General features: G+C 41.0%; 1 protein-coding gene across 1 annotated transcript in view; it reads left to right on the top strand.

The window, feature by feature from the left end:
- Positions 1 to 19, top strand: part of dcc (DCC netrin 1 receptor) — a gene marked incomplete at its 5' end in the record, with an annotated part of 45,164 nt that extends 45,145 nt beyond the window's left edge. Inside the window, one exon of the mRNA XM_030065729.1 lies at positions 1 to 19. This exon is cut by the window's left edge and continues 188 nt beyond it.
- Positions 20 to 5,000: the final 4,981 nt, after the last annotated feature.

The following is a 5,000-nucleotide window of genomic DNA, read 5'->3' as shown; positions in this document are numbered from 1 at the left end:
GTCGGGGGCGGGGCTGCTGGTCGGGATGGGCGTGGACTACAAAGGGAATTAAAGAGACGGTTCCTGAGGGCGGTGGGGGGGCGTGGCTAAACCCGGACAGATTTTAGTAGCAGTCGATGGCGAGGCTTCCCGAGCCGCCACCCCTCCAACCTGAAACCACAAACTTCAGTTCCGCTGGACAGGAAGGAAACTTTTCAAAACAAAAGATACGCAGATGAGCAGAGAGCGCCCCCTCCCTGCTCGGTGGCGAACTGTAACTGTACCTCATGTCCACTTCCTGTTCTTGAACCCTTTGAAACCTCGCGGCCGCGGGCAGCAGCGCTTTCACCGCCTGAGACGTTTTTTCACTGGCTGAACAAAATTCTTTTTATTTGCTTTTATTTTTGTTTCATTTATTTTTTTCTTTTTTTAAACATTCGTCAGGGTGATTTTGATGTGGTCATCTTCTTAATTTAATTTTATATTTATAATAATTATAAATAGATTTGATTTTTTAAGAAATACTTTTTTGTTTGTTTTGTTAATTTTCCAGTAAAAAGTTACCAGAATGCAAAAAACCCCCCCTGAAAATTAGAACAATACAACTGGGAAATTAGCAAAAAAAAAAAAAAAAAAACTATTTATACTTATTACAAATATTTATTTAAAATTAAATTAGAAGACAACTACTGCAGTAGTAGTAAACAAACAAACAAACAAGAAATTACCTCAAAAAAAGTGAAAAACTAAAAAGGTTAATGAAAACCTGTCACATTAAAAGCCTTACTGCCCACGAGTTGCTGGATTTCAAAGTGTTGGAAACAAACAAACAAACAAACAAAAAACAAATGAAAATGTTTAAAAAGTGATGATCTGGACTGGCTCGGTCTGGATCGGCTCGGTCTGGATCGGCTCGGTTCTCCGGGACAGCAGAGGAATGTTCTTGCGGTTCTCAGACAGGAACCACAAGCTGTTCCTCCTCACGAGGACTTCCTGTGTCGGTGCCAAATTCCAGAGTTTCCCTTTGAAACCAGGAGCTGAGGGTCGAGCTTTTATTTTGAAGGATATTGCGCAGTCCTCACTGCTCTTCCTGTTTGTGATTTTATTTTTTTATTTAGTTTTTTTTTTTTCTTTTCTTTAATGAATGTTGGGAAAAACTGTTCAAAAGTAAAGGAGCTGAAAAAAGCCACAAAATTACTGGGAAAAATGAAAAATGGGGAAATAATTGCAAAAACTTTTGCCCCCAAAATGAAAGAGGACCATCATCATCATCATCATCTTCATCAAGGCTGATGGTCACTCTGAAAAACTCCTAATTTTACAGTTTGGTTTATTTTATTTGTACATTTTTGTATTTATTCATTTTTAGATTTATATATTTAGTTATAGTGATCTAAATTTTACACAATTTTTTTCCATTTTCTTTGTTCAACAGCAAAACTTTTCTTGAACTCTGAACAAAATTCACTTTATTTGTTTTTAATATTTTTGTTTATTATTTTTATTAATAATATTTGGGGGGTATTTGGTTGTTTTTTGTACATTTTTTAATAATCTTTGTTGTTTTTTTTTTAATAAAGTAATTTTCTACTCTATTTTAGTCATTTCTAAAGTTTTTACTTTTTTAAGAATGTCCTGGTTTTATTTATTTTCTGGTCTTTTATTTAATTGTTTATTATTCAGTTATTTATTGTTAAATAATTTAAATATTTTAAAGTATGTTTTCTCTGTAAAGCTCTGAGAGCTTGTTTTAGTATTTTGTGTGAATCTTTTTGATTTCCATTTAATTTATGAAAGGGTGTCATTAATATCATTATTATTATTATTACTACTACTACTACCATCAATAACAATGACAACAACAGCATTAATAATAATAATGATAACACTTTGGTTTTTGCCAATTTTCTAGTTGTTGTTTTTTTCTTTTGTTTTTTGTTTGTTTGTTTGTTTGTTTGTTTTTTCTGTTGTTTAAATTCTGGGATGTTTTTGGAAATTTCTTGGACATTTTCCTGCCATTTTGCCAGCAGTTTTGGGGATAATTATGTGGTAATATTCTGGTAACTTCCATGTGATTTAATGTGAGATGTTTCTGGAAGAAACCCGGTGAATTTTCTGGTTTCAAAGGGAAAACTCGGGCCCCTCTGTGTCGGGGCCAAACCCCCAGCTCGGACAGGTGATGAGGACCAGCTGCAGTGGGGCGCTGCGATGCCCCCTGCTGGTCGGACTGAGCGGGACAGAACACACGGAGACTGTCCCAGCGGGGTGAAGGGACGTCCTGCGGAGAGCAAAGTGAGGCGGCGTCAGAGTCGCCCAGGGGCCCCAGGATGTTGCTGTTGGGGGCCAAGCACCAGGCTCCCTGTCGCTTCACTCATTTTATTCTTCATCATCCTCTGCCACTGTGAGCTCATCTTCCTCCTGCCCCCCACGTGTTCTCTCATGTTCTGCTGGATCTGGAACCTCTGCTTAAGGTTTGTTCATGTGTGGATCCAGAAAAGTGGCCGCTTAGCAAAAAAAAACAAACAAAAAAAAAACCATTAATTTTTCCATGAAGTTTGGCGAAGCTGATACAGAAGCTGCTTTCTGGCCAGGTGTGAACGTGTGGAAACAAAAGTTGACTTAAGTGCAGGAACGTCGTAAAGAGTTCTTTCCACTCGTGTTTGCAGAGAGATCCGATCTCTGTCTCCATGGCAACAGGGCGGATGTGCATATCCTGTGCTACGCCGTTTTTGTTCCGTTTCTTCTTCATGCTGTTCTGCGACTGTTAGCTCATTTTAGCTCATGAGGCTGTCCGGGTCGCGTGGCCTCGGCGACCCGCAGACCGGTGCCACACCGAGGTTCAGATGTGGTCCAAACCGCGAGGCGTGCCCTGTGACGTTTCACTCAGATTGGCATTAGTGAGGCGCTGAATTTTCTGGCATGTTCTGATGAATCTAGCAAACTTTCTTTTATGTTTGTAGCTCGTGTGGATCCCCGTATATGGCTTGTTTAGTAAAAAAAATAATAATGTGAATTTTCAGTAGGGTTCAGCGCCGGTGAGGCGTGACAGAGTGGAGAACCTTGTACAGGAACGTTCTAGAGACTTCATTCCACTTGTGATGTAGAGAACATGAGCAGAGATATTTGTCTGAGGTCTTCCATGGTGACGCCGACCACGACCACCACAACGACGACCACGACCACGACGACCATGACCACAACGATGACCACGACAAAAACGTCGACCACGACCACAACGATGACCACGACAGCGGCGAGCACGAGTACGACCATGACAGAAATGACCATGACAATGACAACCACGACAGTGACAGTGACCATGACCACGACAATGACCATGACCATGACAGCAACGAGCATGAGCGCGCCCACAAGCACGACAACAATGACCACAACAATGACGGCGAGGAGCACGACGGCGACGGCGAGGAGCGCGGCGCTGCATACAGGACGGATGCGCTGCGTGGTGCTTGGCCCCCTTTAATTGCTACTTGCAGCTCTATTTATTCTTATTGTTGTTGTTGAGATTAGAGATGGTAGTGGAAGAGGTGATGATGATGATGATGATGATGATGACGATGATGATGATTTCTACCTGTGTTTTGACCTTCATTCACTTTGTACAGTTCCAGTTTGTGTGTAGATTTGGATCGAAGGCGAGAGACTTGATATTTATTTTTCATGAGACAAAAACACTTGTACCTCTGTCAACCTCGATCGGCCAGGTGGGGCCCGCAGCCCCGCCCACCCAGCAGGGGCCTGCAGCCCCGCCCACCCAGCAGGGGCCCGCTTTTATACAAAACAACGAAATAAAAACAAATGAAATGATCAGAACTGTGCATGTTCACTCACTGTCGTGTCGTTCTGAGCTCTGAAACCAAGGAGGGCTTTTATTTTGAGTTTTTCATTTTTAAATTTTTGAAGTTTATTTTTACTTTTTTTCCTTGGGGTTAATTTTAATTTTAGAAATAAATGTATTCACATTTAATTCTATGTTTCAGGCTGTAGAGCCAAATTTAAATCTAGATTGATAATAACTATAATTATTTTTTCTGGTATTTTTGTTTAATTCCCCGAATTTTGTGGTAATTAACTTTTTTGAGGTAATTTTATGGTTTTTATGAATTTATAATAAATCAGTCCCTCCAGACTTTTCTAAAAAGCTTGATACCACATATATGTATATAATCATATATATATGTGTGTGTGTGTGTGTGTGTGTGTGTGTGTGTGTGTGTGTGTAATCATTTTATAGAATTCAGTGTTCCAGATTTTTATTTTTCATTTTTTATGTGGAAAATTGAACTGATAAATTGATAAACTTTTCTTAAAATTACCAGAGAATTTCTGTGGAATTTTTTTTTTTTCTTTTAAATTAACAGAACATGAAGATGCATTTCTCTAAAATAATCATTATATATATTATATTACAGATAGATAGAAACTTTAATAATCCTTTACAGGAACTTAAAATGTCACAGCAGCTTCAGCAACAGTAATAACTTTGGGGCCATCAGACCTCAGGCTGACAAACTTAAAAAGACAATAAATAAATAAATAGGTGAATTAAAAATAAATACATCAGAGTGTGAAACTTGGACAGGTGTTCACTGAAGAGCCTGACAGCAGCTGGCAGGGCTGCTCCTCTACGCCACCTGCTGGACAGGATCCAGTACAGACCCGACAACAGAGCCCGCCTTCCTATGAGCTCATTGGCTCTGTTCTCGTCAGCTGAGCGTAGCCCCGCCCCCCAGCAGCCCCGCCCCCCAGCAGCCCCGCCCCCAGCAGCGCTCTGGCTGACGGTGTGGTGCTGCAGGGGATCGAACCTCCTGAAAACATACAGTCGGCTTTGTCCCTCCTGTTCACCGCCTCCATTTGGCACTTCCTGTCCAGGTGTCTGTCCAGGTGTCTGTCCAGGTGTCTGTCCAGGTGTCTGTCCAGCTTCCTGTCCAGGTGTCTGTCCAGGTGTCTGTCCAGCTTCCTGTCCAGGTGTCTGTCCAGCTTCCTGTCCAGGTGTCTGT

Source organism: Myripristis murdjan, chromosome 12, assembly GCF_902150065.1.
Source record: "Myripristis murdjan chromosome 12, fMyrMur1.1, whole genome shotgun sequence".
In the NCBI taxonomy this organism is placed as follows: domain Eukaryota; kingdom Metazoa; phylum Chordata; class Actinopteri; order Holocentriformes; family Holocentridae; genus Myripristis; species Myripristis murdjan.
Note: the sequence above shows the minus strand (reverse complement) of the source record. Positions and strands in the feature narration are given on the sequence as shown.